Source organism: Momordica charantia (assembly GCF_013281855.1).
Source record: "Momordica charantia cultivar OHB3-1 chromosome 5 unlocalized genomic scaffold, Mcharantia_2.0 BLBB01000005.1, whole genome shotgun sequence".
In the NCBI taxonomy this organism is placed as follows: domain Eukaryota; kingdom Viridiplantae; phylum Streptophyta; class Magnoliopsida; order Cucurbitales; family Cucurbitaceae; genus Momordica; species Momordica charantia.
In genome coordinates this window covers 17,424,775-17,443,338 of record NW_028275163.1, presented here as the reverse complement: position 1 = coordinate 17,443,338, position 18,564 = coordinate 17,424,775, and the positions used below count along the sequence as shown (strand labels likewise).

General features: G+C 32.7%; 1 pseudogene; it reads left to right on the top strand.

Moving 5' to 3' along the window:
• The first annotated feature begins 317 nt into the window (after positions 1 to 317).
• On the top strand, positions 318 to 1,129 carry LOC148211473 (uncharacterized; annotated as a pseudogene).
• Positions 1,130 to 18,564: the final 17,435 nt, after the last annotated feature.

The following is an 18,564-nucleotide window of genomic DNA, read 5'->3' as shown; positions in this document are numbered from 1 at the left end:
ATTTCTGATCTTCTATCTTGATATTTTCCTTAATGTTCAAGTTATATTTGGTTCCAATCAAGATTGACTTCTTTGAATCTTTTATATTTTGGTATCATTATGTGTTTCATTTGATGCCAAAATTGTTGTTTAATTGCTTTTGTAATTATTATTGTGGAATCCATCATTCCTTAATTTCTTGAATAGGAGGTTAATTATAAGGTCCTTATGCCTTTACGTGTGACAATTATAAGTCCTTTATGCCTTTATGTGTGACAATTATATGGCTTTTAGGCATGTGAATAATAAACCGATTCAAAGATAGGTTTGTTAATTTGATGTGCACTTATTGTCAATGTTTGATCACTACACCAAGATTACCGCTTACAGTCAATATTATTCTCCAAAGAGTACTTGATGTTGATGTTGTGTTAGGTATCTTGTGAGGGGATTAACAATTATTTGAGCTTTATATTATTATGGTTAATTGTTTCATTATTGACCATTACTAATGTGAGCATTATTGTATATTTAATTTTGCTTTTCTTAACAGCAAATGTTGCTTCAATATCTGCTAACCTCAACAGTGTACCTATTCTTAATGGATCAAACTTCAAAGATTGGAAAGAAAATATTCATATAATTTTGGACTGCATGGATCTGGACCTTACACTTAGGATAGAGTAGCCTCCTTTTCCTCTGGTTGATAGTTCTCCCAATGAAAGGAGACTTTTTTAGAAGTGGGTCCGCTTGAACCGCATGTGTCTAATGATCATAAAGTGCAGCATTCCGGAGGCATCTAGAGGTGTCATATCTGAAGGGATAACTAATGCCAAAGATTTCTTAGCTGAAATATAAAAACGTTTTTCTAAAAAGGATAAGGCTGAAATGAGCATGCTCTTGCAAAGCTTGATTTAAATGAAATATAAAGGCAAAGAAAATATTGTGGAGTACATTATGGAAATGTCTCATTTGGCGTCAAAACTAAAAGCACTTAAGCTTGACCTATCTGATGGTTTGCTCGTGCATCTAGTTTTAATCTCTCTTTCTGCATACTATAATCAGTTTAAAGTCAGTTATAACTGTCAAAAAGATTAACGGACTCTCAATAAACTGATTTCTTATTCTGTCCAAGAGGAAGAGAGATTAAAGCAAGATAGGACAGAAAGTGCTCACCTAGCAAGCACCTCCAAAAAAAATGCCAAAAGGAAAAAGAAATATGAAGTTGCTAAAGGTCCAGCTCCTATAAAACAACAACAATAAGATATCAAAGGTTGTTTCTTTTGTGGAAAACTTTGGACATTCAAAGAAGGAATGTACTATGTATCATGCTTGGCGTAAAAAGGAAGGTAAATCTCTTACTTTGATATGTTCTGAAGTCAATTTGACTTCATTGCCTAGAAACACATAGTGGTTAGGCTCTTGTGCATTGTTTCCATGCAGAGTTGCCTGGATTACCGAAAGCCAACTGATGTTGAAAGACACATCTTTGTAGGTGATGGCAAATCGGTAGTAGTGGAGGCAATAGGGCATTTTAGATTATTATTATCAATTGATTTCTATTTGGATTTATATGACACTTTTGTTGTTCCATATTTTCAGTGGAATTTGGTTTCAATTTCTTTATTGGACAAATTTGGTTTTAATTGTTCATTTGGAAACAATATGTTTACCGTGTCATTAAATTCCAATAATGTTGGAATCGGTTATCTTAATGCCCTTGATAATTTATATATGCTTGACACAATTGCGTTCTACAATGAATCTGCATTCGGAATCTTGTGGTTCAAAACGTAAAAGAAGTCGAGAAAATTCAATTTTTTTATGGCACAAGCATTTGGGTCATGTTGCATCCACACAACTGTACTGACAACACGTGCAAGTATACACGAAATCGTCGGTTGTAGTATGTAATGAGGTCGTATCCACAAGGATTTTTGTATAATATTTTAACTATACGTGTACATACCAACAAATAAAAATATAAAGAGTTCGGTGTACGGAAATTATCTAAAAAAAATAAAATAACAACAAGACAACAGACGCTTGCAACAGACACGATTTTCGAAGCTGTCAACAAGAAAAAGCTCTAGCACATAAAGCGATAATGAAGGGTTAACAGATATGGAAAAGGCGGGGGATATTCAGTATACTTTCACAGGTTATCAACCTACCCTCTCGCTTACTAACATCTATTAATGTTCAGCTCGACTCAGTTCCCTTCCGAGACACCCTAAACATGAGTAAGTACAACTTCCGTTGCTAAATACCGAAGCAATAAACACAAGCTCTAGGCATGATTAGGGGACCACATTCTTGAGTATCTCTAAAGCTATAAAAAAGCGTTAATAACAAATAAAGCAAATCAGCACCCATAAGCCCTCTCGGGTCAATATAGAAGCTAGCAAACATGATAGAGTGGCCAACAATGTCGCGAAAGATTGTAGAAATACAAAATAGCTTTATTTAAAAATAGATGTAGCAGCCAGAGGTTCAATATCAAGTTAGTTACAGCATGTAAATACCCCCAAGATGAGGTTTAGCTCATAATGGGCGAAGAAAACAAAATGGAAGAAAGGATAGTACAACCCATTTCAGGGAAGCAACAAAAAGAAGCATAGAAGAAGAAGCAGACAGCTCGTTGAAGTAGGTGAACCTCTTCTTTCTGTCATCAGCTATTGCCCTCGAAAATGGAGATATTCCCTCATCTTGTCTTTTCAGCTCTCAAATTTTGTCTATGGGATCTGTGTGTTTGTCGGCTAGGGCAAAACATCCTTTAAATATTGGGTTCCCTTTTTAGGGCACCCGGCTGGAGTTTGTACGGACATGGGTAAATCCCGTGTTTTGGCTTAACTGTGCAGTAACTCCATGCTCTAGCACCACTTTGCTCCAGTTTTCACATGCTCTGTCTTGAAAATACCCTGACTACTCTTCTCTAGTTCAGCACTTTCTTCCTACTTTAGCTTTTCTTTACAAACCTGTGCAAATGAACCAAAAATACGAGAGTTTATGCTGTTTTTTGCCAAAGCTCTCAAGACTTAGGATATTTAGCTAAGAATTCACATTTTAACACTATTCATGCTATTTACGACCTAAAACCAACACACTTTGACATTTTCATGCATATTTTCACCCAAATAATCACCAGAATAACTCTCTTTTGGAGAGTTATCAGGTCACATCTCCAAATCTAAAGTTAAACATCTTGTCTCTAATGATATTTTATGTTCCCTTGACTTTACAGACTTTGAAATTTGTATTGAATGCATCAAGGGAAAACAAACCAAAATAAAGAATTCAAGTGCCCATAGAGCTATAGACGTCTTAGAATTAATTCATACAGATATTTGTAGACCATTTTCTACAGCTTCATGGAATGGTCAAACAATACGTCATATCATTCTTAGACAATTACTCTATATACGGGTACCTATTTTTAATTCATGACAAAACACAATCGTTAGACGTGTTCAAAAAATTTAAGGTTGGAGTTGAGAAAAAACTTAACAAATTAGTTAAGAGCGTTAGATCTGATCGTGGCATGAATATTATGGTAGATATGACGATTGAGGTGAACAACGCCCAAGACCGTTTGCTCGATACTTTGAGCAATGTGGAATTATCCCCAATACACCTTACCACATTCTCCTAGAATGAATGGTGTGGCTGACAGGTGAAACTGTACTCTTAAAGATATGTTAAGAAGTATGGTTAGTGATTCTATCTTACCAGAGTCACTATAGGGAGAAGTACTTAAAGCAACAACTTATATTCTTAATAGAGTACCAACTAAAGTAGTTGAAAAGACTCTTTATGAGCTTTGGACTGGAAAGAACCCAAGTCTAAAACATTTTCGTATTTGGGGATGTCTAGGTCGGGCTAGTCCTTATAGATTGTTGGGACGGTTTAGAACCTTTTGTGCAAGTGTACACAACCGTTGTAGCAAGTGATAAAAAGATCGTATCCACATGGATTGATAACTAAACACTTCAATGTTTACTTAAGAAAACAAATAAACTTAACAAAAATATGTTTAATAAGGTAGCCTGTAAAACTAAAACGAAATAGTGCACAAAAACATTCACTGAGTAAGAAAACAAGTAAAGAAAACAATTAAAATCAATCTGATTATAGAGCAAAATGGGCTTTAATGGGGTTTAACTACTGATGTAACAAGGGTAAAGGGGAAGAGTTTATGTGATTTCTTTTGGGCTCACGTAAACAATGCTATAGCACTAACGATGTAATATACTAGCCAAACAGAGATGGAATCTTCCCAGATTTCCTTAATTTTCTGCTATTACATTTTTAGATAAACATGACAGCATATCAACATAGTTTATAGCCTTACTAGGTGAGCCTTATTCCTAAGTATCCACACTCTAAACTCAAGTAGATCTACACGAGTTAAAGCCAAACACTCTTTATTACAATTTTCCAAGAGCTAATAAAGAGGTATTCCAATATGTTGGCCAAGCACATTGAAAATCAAACGTTAAAAACAACTTCAACTCAGTATATATATCATCATTAAAAACTGAAACAAGGTTTATAGCCCAAGAACAAGTTCACAACGTCCTCCCCCTTACAATAAACTTAGCTACAAAATGTCATACAAGAAAAAGGAAGAAGAAAATACAAAACATGTGTACTAAAGTGTACAAAAGAAGAAAATGAAGAATAATAACAGCCTTTCTCTCTCTGTTGTCTTCTTCAACGGTTTCTTTGGAGCTTTCTTCCCTCTTCTCTTGTCTTGTTCTCTCTAGGGTTTTATGAAGAATGAATGGAGACAACCTTGAAATGTTGTTTTTATACCCATCCTCAATTTTAGGGCAACCAAAATGGATAAAACGGGGTCCAGCCATTTTAAGGTGAATCTACGTATTATTGTAGTAAATTCTCGGGTAAAAATATGTCACTATCAACTCTGTCTTTTTCTACCTTTTTTATTTCGATGTTGTAGCATCAACAATGCTGCAACAAAACATTCAAAATTAGGTCATTCTTCATAACTCTCAGCATTGTCTACTAAGGTAAAGATGTTAATGAATGTAAAGCATTATTTGCACAAAATCGATGTAGAATGGGTGTTAGTGTGGCTATCCTTAGCTAATTTATATGGAATTCTTGCACAAATAACTCTCTTTTGGAGAGTTATCATAGGCCACATGAAAAAAAAAAGGTTGAATCCAAAACAATTAGCAGCTACTTTATTGGTTATACAGAGAGATCAAAGGGGTATTTAAATTTTATGATCCCGCACTTAAGAAAATTTTTGAAATTGGAACTGCAATATTTTTTAGAATGTTGAGTTTGGGGAGAAATAAAGTCAAAGACATTGTTTTTTGCGACGAGGAATTGAATGTCATTCATATGAATGTTTTTTACAGGGTATAGATTCCTATACCTGTCATTGAAGAAGAAACATATTAGGATCCTCAACCAAAGAATATTGAACAAACACTTATTCATGATGAAGTAATTGTTCATCAGGAGCAAACTCAACAACCTCAAGAACAAATTCCTTTAAGGCGATCCATTAAAGGAAGAAAAAGTGTTATTCCAAATGATTTCATTGTCTTTCTCCAATAACATGAGGATACTAGTGGAATGATGGAAGATGATCCAATCAACTTTTGTCAAGCCATGCAGGATTTAAATTCTCAAAAGTTTATTGAAGCCATGAATGAGGAGTACAAATCTATGCAAGACAATAAAGTTTGGGAACTTGTCGCATGGTGATATTGATGAAACAATTTATATTGTACAACCACCCAACTCAGCAGGTCAGGGGCGAGCCGGCCATAGGTTTGAATCCTGCAGAAAATTTTATGATTAGAGACCCAAATTATTTGGTGTGCAAATTAACAAAATCCATTTAAGGACTTAAACAAGCTTCCTGTCACTGATATTACAAATTTCATCAAATTATTATCTCATTTGGTTTTGAGATTAATATTGTTGATGATTGTGTATATCACAAGTTCAGTGGGAGTAAGTATATATTTCTAGTTTTGTATGTCGATGACATCTTGCTTGCCACTAATGATACATATATGCTTCACGTCACCAAGAAATTTTTATCTATAAATTTTGAAATGAAAGATCTTGGTGATGCTTCTTGTGTATTAGGAATCCAGATACATCGAGATCGTTCTCGAGGTGTTCTTGGATTATCACAAAGAAGCTATATTGATAAGATACTTAAAAGATTTTGCATGCAAGATTGCAAACCTGGTGACACCCCTATTGCTAAAGGAGATAGATTCTCTCTTAGTCAATGCCCTAAAAACAATCTTGAAGTTAAAGAAATGGACAAGATTCCTTATTCATCTGCAGTAAGGAGTCTGATGTATGCTCAAGTATGTACGCGTCTGGATATTGGGTACATTGTTGGAATGATACTTGAGTAACCCTGGTATGGATCATTGGATAGCAACAAAACGGGTTATGAGGTATTTGCAAAGGACGAAAGATTATATGATCAGGTATAAGAGATCGGATCAGTTAGAGATCATTGGGTACTTCGACTCTTATTATGTTGGATGCCAAGACAGTAAAAGATCCACTTCAAGGCTATATTTACTCATTGGCTAGTGGAGCTATTGTTGGAAATAAAGTAGAATTTAGATGAAAATAATTTTTTTGTGTCGTGGAAGAAACTCACTGCCTTGAAAGCAATTTCGGCACGATCATGGTGCTAAATCGTTTTCTTGCCGGTTGCTCCCCAAGGTTAACACAACTTCCTATTCAGACGTGCACTCGCCGGAGAGGAATGGAATCGAAAGTTGAGCTTAGAATATTTTTGTGAAATACCATAGAGTAGTCATTTTTCCCCCTTCCCTTACAAGTAACCCATGAGAGGTATAAATAAGGAAGGAAGCACAAAAACGTTACCAGTATTTAATTTACGAAATTAATGTATAACATTAAAATTAATTAAGAACGTTATTAATAATAAAACATTTTATAACTTTAAAATTAATTTCATAAATAAATTTAAAACGTATTTGAATACTCCTACCACTTTTAAAACTATAGTTACTTTGCTTTACTTTAAAAATAAATTGCACGTAAAATACATTTTTCTTTTGACATTCTCAACAGTTATATCTTGGAGGAGTGCCAAACAGACACTCATAACTTCTTCCACAATGGTAGCAGAATTTGTCGCATGTTATGAGCCATCCAATCATGGAATATGGGCTACAAAATTTTGTCATAGAGTTGCGAATTTTAGAGGGTGTTGAAAGACCACTCAAAATTTGTTGTGATAATAAGTCAGCAATGCTTTATTCTAATAACAATATAAGAGCTCATCTAAGTCTAAACATATAGACATCAAGTTCCTAATTGTGAAGTAAAGAGTGCAAAGTGGACATATATCCAAAGAACACATTGAAACGAACTTCATGATAGCGGATCTGCTTACAAAGGGATTACCACCCTAACTCTTTCATGAGCATACTACTCATATGGGTGTTATTTTGCATCATGATATTATGTATTAGTGGGAGTTTTGCATCGTTCTATGTTTTATTTGGACATATACATATTATGTATGTTTTGATAATTATTTTGATCAGAAAATGTAGATATTAAGTTCATTCAACTTTGCCGCGTTTAATTAAAGTATTTTTTTATCTCACTAAAGTAAAGAAGGACCCATTGGAAATAGGCATGTACAGATCACATTTCACATAATTTCCATGCTATGCATCCATGGTTTGATGATATGTGTCATTTAGTTATATTGGTATTTGTGATCACTAATGGGTTTAGTTGCGTTTAATTGCAACAAAGACCTTCTTGGTCCTTACTTATGTAACTAATGAACAAGATTGATTAAGTTTACTCCGTTTTACAATATCAATTTTTGGAGCTCATAAGGTCAAATACATTTGTTAGGTTACATATGTGGCCTAGTGGGATGTTAGAATTTCTAATAATATGGGTCACACATGTAATCATTTAATGTGATTTTTGCTATTTAAATTAAATCAAATGAAGTGACCCAATTATGTGTATATTTTGATACAAGGAAGTAATTATAAATTGTCCATGGGTAAAATGTATAAATACCACAAAATAGTTTTCAAATTGATGAGGGGCCAAATTGGAAATATTTAAACCTTGTAACCGACCAGTAGTTATTTGGTCAATTATAGAGGGGTTATGGTCCCAAGTCAGAATCATCACAACTATTCTTCTCTTATCTCTTCAGGGAGAGAAAAGGAAAACGCCTTCTTCTTCGTACAGTTGAAACTTGAGTCCAATATTGAAATTCTTCTATAGCTGTGATAAATCTGGATCACTCTCATTTTCTTATTCTTGAAAGATCAAACCCACCACTCAACAACATTCAATTATGAATCAAAATACACTTCCGCTTCTTTGGTATTATTCTCGTGAATTGAAATGGGAAATCAATCTATGACTTTTAAGTTTTGGATTTTAATTTTCCCGAACAATAGAATCATAGAAGAGAAGAGAGCATTAATTTATGAAAATTTTATATATTTTCCGCTTACATTTATATTTATTTATATTTTGATTTATTACACATTGAATTTTCAATGGAATTTTTATTCTAAAAAAATATATTTATTTGAATTTTTTTAAAAAGAAGGTCACCCCTCTGGGGGGTTGTCAGCTCTTTTCCCTTCCTCCGGAATTCTAAGGAGAATGTCGTTCGGAATTTTAAACCCCCTATGGAGGGGTCCGAGATAGTGCTCGGGCATTTTTGAAGGGTATTCCAAACCCTGGCCCGAGGTGGAAGTGTCACTATCCTCCCCATCGTCCGAAAATCTAAAGTTTTCTATCTCTTCCAGCTCGGACTCTAACCTAAGAGTTAAATCCTCCCCAGAGTCACTTGGTTTGGGGGTCGAACTGCTTATAGTCCGACCTGCACTACCTAGACTATCACTACTGGAAGGGGAAGACAGGAAAACTACTATAATTTGAAAACAAGATTAAAACAGGGAAAGTGACTGACCTATGACGGGTTCGAGCTGGTTTCAGATCGAACTCCAAAAATTCAGGGAACGTAAAGTTTGACCTGAAGTCTCGGAGCTATTTATAGCCAATCGGAAAAACATCTACGTCGTACACGTGTAATGAACGAGTGGCCAGGATCATCTCGAGATTCGTAATGACGGAATACTTAAGTACTTCGACAACCTGGCAGATCGAAACATCTTCCAAAATGGTCATATTCTCTCTACGAATTAGAAGTCGCCACGTGTCCAAATTCGACTCGGATAAACTTCTCTGCCAGGTCGAGATCAAACCTGACAGAGAGGGGGCCAATGTTTGGGGGTAAACATACCTTGGACACGTGGAGGACGCTTCTTGATGTTCAAGGATTAAAATATCCCAGGTCCACCTCGAACCTGCCGAGGAGGTCGGGTTCGCCCATTGGAAAAAGGCTAAGTATACATGTCGAAGTTCGACCTGATTGGGGGTCGATCTGCTCGGAACCCGACAGATCCGACATGAGAAAAAAAACATGTAACCGCCGGTCGTGAGTACTGTCGGATCCACCACCTATAAATAGAGGGTCTCATTTCACGCTCAGGTATCGAATCTCACCTCGAGCTAAATACTGAGTCCGACCTATACTGACTTGAGCGTCGGAGTATTTACCCTCTTGTGCAGGTCCACTCTTGAGTTCAGGTCGAGCCGGGGACCGGGTTCGAGCTTGGTTCGTAAAGCATTGTTGTGCAGACCTTTGCATAAACATATTTAATCTAGCAATATTTCTGTTATATTTCTGTTGGTATCTTTTTCTTTGCCTATTTTTAAGTGTTTAAAAAAACTAATGTAATTGTTCTTAATAAAAAAAAAACCAAGATTAATATTGTATATATATATATACCAATCACCAGTGTTGAAGATCACTAAATTACAATAAAATTGAAATGTGATTTACTACACTAATTAAGAAACCTTAAAAATAACAAATCGTGAGAGAAAAGATAAAAACAAATACAAGATGAATAAAGAAATAAACCTAAAAAAATTGTCTGCATATATAATATTTAATAAAATAATGATAATATTGTAAAAAAAAATAATAATTCTTATTATAACAAAAAATATCAACAAATACAAAATAAAAACACATAATAATATAGTAATCGTAAAATAAATAAAAATACAATAGTAACAAAAAAGAATTAAAAAAATAATAACTAATATACCCGTTGTTGAAGATAGACAAACATCATTATTCAACTTTATCAAAGTAACATTGTAACCACTCAAACTTACAAATTGAAATATAGTCTTGATATATAAATTTCGTGTCGACTTGAACGTATCAAGTATGCGTTGAGTTGTTTTCAATATTAGAGAGACTTTAAAAGCAATAAAATTAGGGAGAACTAAAAAAACACGGAGATCGAATGTTGGAAAAGAATGATGAATAAAATGTCTTTTTATATTAGTACATGGGGAAAAGTTACAATCTTTTGGAACTTTTGAAATTCTATTAACTATTATTATTGAAAATCATTAAATTATTCATAAATCAAATAACAACTTCTTTCCTATTTCAAAGAATTGTTAGGATTGATAATTAATTAATTAATTAATTAATTTGTTTAGCACAATTAATTACTATTTTAAGAAATTTATTTAGGAGAATTATTATTATAAGCTAATGTATAAAAATTAACATTGACATAAATGGTAGATTGCAACAATTGAAAACATAATTTAATCGAAAAATTAGAAGAGATGTTACAGAAATATTTCTATTTGATGAACTTGAAATTTGAAGGAAAGAAAAATGAAAAAGCCTTAAATCTGCACAAATATTAATTGATGATTAAAATCGAATCGTTGTACCTTTTAAATGTTTTTAATTGCGGTTTAAACTAATAAATAATAAAAGATAAAACTAAATTTAACTTTGATATATATAATTTTTATTTGCTAATTGTAAAATAATATTTTAAACACAAATTATTATATAATAAAATAATATTTAAATTCTCCTATTCTTTCAAAAAAAGAAAAATCTCTTACCATTTAAACTAATAAAAGACCCAACTAAATTTAAAATGTTATTTTATTTTTCTCAACCAAAAGAAAGAAAAAAAAGTGGGTCACGATAAATAAGAGAGATAATTGATAAACTATTTAATTAAGAGATAAACATCACCATAAATAAGAGAAATAATTGGAAATGTTTGAACCAAAATGGAATATGGAAAGTTAGCAATGAAGAAAGCATTGATAGCAAACAGAATCGAACCGAGTCGAGGTCGAAGCATGTGTTAAAGCCAGGTCCGTTGCATTTTATCATTCGATTGAATCGAATCCGATCCAAGTCGAGGACGAAGCTTGTGTTAAAGTCAGGTCTGTTGCATTATTACCTTCGGTTAAATCGAACCCGATCCAAGTCGAGGTTGAAAACTGTGTTAAAGCTAGGTCCATTACATTATATCTTTCGGTTAAGTTGAACCCGATCAAGTCGAGGTCGAAGCATGTTTTAAAGTCAGGTACATTGCATTTTTATCCTTCGATTAAATTGAACCCGATCTAAGATCGAGGTCGAAGCCTGTGTCAAGTCAGGTCAATTGCACTTATCACGTTGGTTAAATGGAACCCGATTCAAGATCGATGTTAAGGTCTGTATCAAGTACAAATCCTTTGCATTTTGAGATCCCACCTTGTGCCAAGTTGAGTCCATCTCTATCTTACCTTATTTGAATAAATTTTTCGCCTTCCCAATACTTTGTCTTTTTGCCTTTGTATACCTTTTTAGTTCTGCAAGGATACACAAAGGGGGCAAGCTGTAGACACCTTATTTGGTCTGGCTCAATTTTAATATTATTATTTTTTTATTAAGTTTAATTTTTAATTGTTTGAATAATCATAACATAGGTTTTAATATAATTGCTTTAGTTAAAAATAACATAAAGTTTCAAGGTAAAGTTTTAATTAAATTAAATTACAAAAAATTGTTTAAGTTAAAAAGTGATTTTGTTTTAAATAAATTATTTGTTTTTAAAATATCGATTCTGTTTTTCCATTTTTCCTTCGTCAAAATCCAACGCATGACTCTTCTTCTTGCTTCTTTTTCTCCTTATTTCTCTCTAGTATCTATTTAACTATGCTAAGTTACCGTTACCACTTTATGGTATTTAAAGAGGTTTCTTCAGCACAAAAAGGGATGACACACAGAGAACACACCTTTGAGAGCAGGTGGCAGCACAATCTCATAGAAATTCGCTTTAAAAATTCAAATTTCCTTGCGCATCACACAACTCCGAGAATTTTCCTAGGTGTCAAATCTGACTTTACTTCACTCTCATTGTGGAAATCTCCCCAAATTCCAATCTATCCATGGTAAGTTCAATCATCCCACCCTATTTCGATTACATCAGTCAACTATGAATTTTTTTTTTTTTGTCGTAAATGGATGACAAATTGGGGATGTGTGAGAGCATGAATCCCTAATTTTGCAATAGAATAGACAAGTTTTAGTGGGATAGATTATTGAGTTTTCACCTAATTTAACAGAGAAATAGAGATTCTCCGTGATGGTCTAACGACAGCCTCAATTCACGTCCTCTCTGTCTCTTTCTATTTGGTCTCGCATTTCCTCTTTTGATTTTTTTGATTTTTTTTATAATCGGTTCCTCCATCTCTTTTAAAATAAAGGAAATTGATTCTTTTTTAAATAAATTTTGTTTTAAAGTTAATAAATCTCAAATATAAAGTTTGTTTGTGAAAGATTTGTTATTTAAAATTTGAAAATTTCGAATAAGATATTAAAAATAAGTTTAGCTTTAAATATGAGATTTTTTTTTAAATGAGTTTCAAATCTTTTTTTTTTTTTTAATTTTCGTTCATGCTTTTTTTCTTTTTTTAAATAAAATTCAAAAATTCAAAAATTGTATTTTGAAAAGGAGCATAACTTGTATCGTAAGGCGATGTCACGTTGGCAATGCACTTGAGTATTGACATATATGACCTAAGTTTGAGTCTTCGCTTACCTAAAATAAAATTTTTTTATTTCATTTTTTAATCATTGTTTTTACTAAATAATTATTTTAAATAAAAGATTTCTTTTCTTTTTTAAATAAAAAATTTTCGTTTTTTAAACAAAATTATAAATATAAAAAGTTTGTATTTTTAAAAAAGAAACTTATTTTGTAACCTAAGGTGTTGGTAGATTGGCAATGCACTTGGATATTTACATTTGTGGCCTGATTTCAAGTTCTTGCATGCTTCCATTTAAGTTTTTTTTTTTTTTTTTTACAATTTTTTATCATTGTTCTTTTTAAATAATTATTTCAAAAACTCCAATGATGGAGATTGGAATTCTCCAATATTCTCGTGCTTAATTTTTCTAATGGCCCCATGCCACTCATACCTATTAATTTTTCTAATGGCCCCATGCCACTCATATCTTATAACAAAGTGTGAATTAATATAATGTGGGACATTTCAATCAAAACACAAAAATACTTTTTTTGGACCAAATAAAATAATAGGATAATTTATGATAAAACGTGGTACCGTTTTTTACGGGTGTAGTAGGGTGTTAACACCTTCCCTACGCTCAGTCAACTCCCGAACAAAAAATCTGTTTTTCGCAGACCAAGTTTTTTAAATAGGTGACCAATCACACCTTGTAGATGATTGGTGGCGACTCCAAACCCTTATCTCGAAAGAGACCCTTCAGGTGATGATATCGGCCGCTCCGCGTCGCGATGACGTTGCAACACTGAGAAAGAGGTTGACGACATAATCAGAATGGTTTACTGTTACCTTCACTCAACTCTATGAAAAATCATTGCAAATATACACAAAAAAATCAGTTGTAGTATGAAAACAAGATCGAAATCCACAGGGATTGAGACTAATACTTCAATACGCACTCAAGAATACCAATGTAACAAACTCAAAACCTAAAATATTAGCTCAATGAAAAATAGAAAAAAAAAATAAACAAACGACTAAATGAAACATAATTGATAAGAAAAAAAAGCTGAAAACATGTAATGTAGAAGCACAAGATGTGATCGTAGAGGGAACTTGTAACAGTAAAATGGGAACGGGAAAGATTGATTTCACTTATAAGTATTGATCCCGACAGATGCTCTAGTATCGAATTCTTGTTGCTGCTCAAATAGACTCAGTTTCCTTCTAGAACACCCAGATACAATTCTTCACAACTTCTGTTGCTAGAATCGCACATACAAAATAGTTTACAAGTAAAGTTAGGTGAATCTTATTCTAAAGCACATTCACAATCTAGCTAGAAGTGTAGACTAACAAGTAGAGCCAAACAAGTACCTCATATATTTTTCTAAATCATATAAGAGCTAACAATATGAAAATGGTGGCCAACAAGTTTAGAGAGGTGAAAGAATCAAGACAAACTCTACTTAACAGCTAAGAATTCGTACTGCGGTACTATTTTTCACAGATTAAGCTTACAATCTCTGCCGAAATGGAATTTGGCTCATAGAGATGGAGAAAAATAGAAAAGAAAAGAGTCTAAACTACCAATTATCGTGAAAGCAACAAAGAACAACTGATTCACCTAACTTTAGGTTATACCGAAAACTAGTGGGTATTCTTCTGTCTATCGTCAACTTGTAGCCAAAAATGGTATCTCTTTCTCTGTCTCTTTTCGATCCTTTTTTTTTGGATATTATTCTCTTGGAATCGATGATGACGGCTGAGGGATCTCCAACTTCTAAATCATCCCTTAATTTGAGGGCAGTAGACATCAGCTGTATAGACATCGGATAAACATCTGTGTAAAAAGAAGTTACTGCGCTGACCTAAAGTTCCTGCAACTTGATGCTCCAGCATCAGTGTCGTCGTAGCATCACTACTCATTGCTCCAATATGATGCTCCAACATAGAAGATAAAAAAAAAACAAGAACCAAGCCATATGTTTGAATTGATTACAAAGCAATGACCAAAGGATGATTTTACATATTTCCCATTTTAATCCTGACTTAGCACGATATTATGACCAGGATACTTACAATTATGCTCAAATAAACCAAAGTTTCTATTGAAATAACTTTATTTAGATGAGTTATCACACCCCAAACTTGAAACATTGCTTGTCCTCAAGCGAGACTACACCTTGCAATCCAAATGAATGTACTGAAAATGCAATACACCACATCTTGCACTTAGCTCTACCTAGTTGGTTCACCCACAATGCATACACATTTGAAAGCTCATTCATTCTACCTTCACCTTGGACAACAAAAGAGAGTAACTAAGGTCTTGCTTTAATTCTAGAAGATGTTATTTCCCTATGCTCTAGCATCCACTTATTTTCCTTTCCAAAAATCTGATTCACTTAGAGGCTCTTTTTTCAAATTCCCTTTCTCTTGTCTTGAACCATTAGCTCTTTTATTACTGGTTTGGACTTTCAACTATGGGCTACAAGCCCTTCATGATCCCATAGCCTCTTAAAATAAAATTTGATGAGATTTATATATATTTTAAGGCTAAATTATAGGAAGATTCATAGTTACCAGGTGTAAGTTAAGGTAAGCTAAAAGCAGAGGGGAACCCACACACCCCCAAACTTAAAAGCTTGCATTATTCTCAATGCAACTTAGGACAAAACATAAGGTGCTTCAGCACACCTCTAAACTAGCAGCAAAGAAAATAGCGGTAGGACATGTATTTCTATTACTACGAAATTCATAAATGAAGTGATGATAATATTTTCGTTGAGGTGATGTGTATGTGTATGGGCAAGGAATGGATGCTTGTGTCTGAAAAGAAATAGGTCCAGAAGAGTAATAACAAAGTAGGGTCGAATTTGGATGAGCGAGCTATTGAAATTTACCAACAAAATGCTCATAGTTTATTAGTCATACTAATAGGAAGATGCTAGGGCTTCGGTACTAAAACATCAACTAGGGAGAGAGCAAGAATTGTTGCTACCCGCAATTGAAGCTTTAGCATCGATAAAACATCAGAATTACAACTGTGCATGGCATTGGTACTATTGAATAAAGCAAACCAGGGTGGTTGCGAGGCATATTCTGATCCTACCAGGTTGGCTGCATAGTAAGGCCAAGTCGCTTAGCCAACATGAGACTGGTCAACTTAGTGGTCGGCTCGGACAATGATAGAGTCGACCAATCGATCCATCAATTGGTTTGGTCCTTGGTTCTTGGGTTCGGTTCTTCTATTCTGCTTCGACCTTCTAAGGTCTCTGGTGCCCGCTTGATATCCGATTGAGTTTGGTTTTTCAGGATTTAGTCTTGCTTTACTTTACCCATACAGTATGGGAAGGTAAAGAAATACACATGTATCACTGTCTTATATTCTGATAGATATTAATTTAATTTAACGACGTGTCTATTATATTTAGAATTAAATCAAGAAAATATTCTTATTTAATTTTAATTTTAGTTTTGCTTTTTGATTGATTACTTTGCAACCCTCATAATTTAGTGCTTGTCGAATGGATCTTCTGTTAGACATAGTCCACAATGCAATGACGAAGACTTCTAGCTCATGGTGATTCAATTCTTCTGCCACCCAACAAAAAAGAGAGATGAAATCAATAAGTTGTATCTAGTAAACGGGTTGACGAGCTCCACTTAGCCCATACCCCTTTAGCCTTTTTACAAGTCCACATTGCATGGGTTTTCGATTCGACTTCCCTTGCACGGTTGGCATGCCCATTCATTAACTACCTTTCTTTTGTATATTTTCAATTTTAACTTGGTTTAGCTCTTTTATATAGAAATTAAATTATGGTTAGTGAATTGTTTTGTGAATGGTTTCCTACCAAGTCGATGTTTTAGAGATGTTTATATTTGTGAAAATTTTCAATATAGTCATTCTCAAGTTCTTTAGATTATTTTCTTTTCAAATTACCTCACCCTTTTATTATTCTGATTTTTTAAAAAATAATTCATATTTAAAATGACATTTAACATGTATAATCTATTGCATGTTTATTCTATATTTTTTATGTAACTAGTTAATATCACGTGCAATGCATGTGGTTTTAAATATTTTAATATAATATCTCTAACATTTAACGTATAGAAGAATGACAACTAAATCCAATACAATATTCCAACTAAAAAATAAGACAATAAAATAAGATGGGTAGAAAACATTGAATATGATATACATTTGAAATAATAGATGTGGTTATCAACTTTTAATTAAAAATATTTTTATAAATATAAAAATAAGCAAATCTAAGACATGATACATTAAATCAAATTATGTAACTAAAAATCAAAACCATGAAATTATTTGTTAGATAGTGAAAATTATAATAGGAATAAATAAAATTCTGTTTATTACTCATTAGCTACTTTTTAAAATTGAAAATTGACAAATCAAATATCATTTTTTTATTTTAAAATGATAAATATAAATGATACTACACCTTTTAAATATAAAAATAAAATGAAATTAAAGAATTGAAATTTGAGAAAGAAATTCGATAATGTGTACTGCCATGAAATCATTTAAAAAATGTGAGATAAAGAATCACACGACCAAGAAAAATAAAATAAGAACTACACCAATCAAAAAGATATATTAAGATGAATAGGAAAATTAATACTAAAATATAACATGAATATATTTTAAAACTTGAAAAAAGATTAACTGGATATTAAGTTAAACTTGAAAAGAACCTTAACTAAATATTAAAACAGGAAGGTATTATGAATATATATAATTTAAAATAATCTACATAAAAAGATTAAAATAATTAAAAAAATCTAAAAGTTAAAAATAACAGGAATATCTAATTGTATACTCTACCTATTAAATAGATTTTTGAATTCAGATACTATTACACAATTAAAAAATATAAACATACAATCTAAAAGTAGTTAAGATAACAGCAACCACCCACATCAATCTAGGAAACACATACTTAAAATATGATTAGGTACGTACAACATTAACATCAATTTACAAATCCAACAATTAAAATTAATAAATACATTTTTTTAAATCTCAGCTTTCGTGACCAATGAAGATGAACGGTCTTTCAGTGACGAAATAGACGAAATAGACAAAATCATGGGAACAACTTAGACGAACTTATAGTCTCTTGAAGAGATTCATTGTCTTACAACTGCTATGCTAAATTGCAATATCAGAAAAAAGGTGTGTGTTATATAGTCAATTTTTCTATCTATTCTTAAATTTATCTCAACAAGAAGGAAGATGCTTGTATCTTGGCCATGTGTATTGTCATGCTTATTCCTCTCTTAGGTAAAAGAATATATAAACATAAAATAAAAAATCCAACAGATTATAAAAACAACAATAAGTGGGATAAAAACAAATATTAAATATAATTTTCTAGGGATCCAAAAAATAATAATTAAAGAGAAAACAACAATCACCCATGTCAGTTTATAATAAACAATACTCAGAATATGATAACAGTACAATAATTCACATAAATTTATAAAAGATAACACTCAGAATTCACATCAATTTTTATAATTTACCTCTTCATCGGCTAAAATTAATTTGTGTATTCGCAAATCTTGATTTTGGCCTACTTTCCCTACGAAGAACAAAAACTTTTAATTTCCACT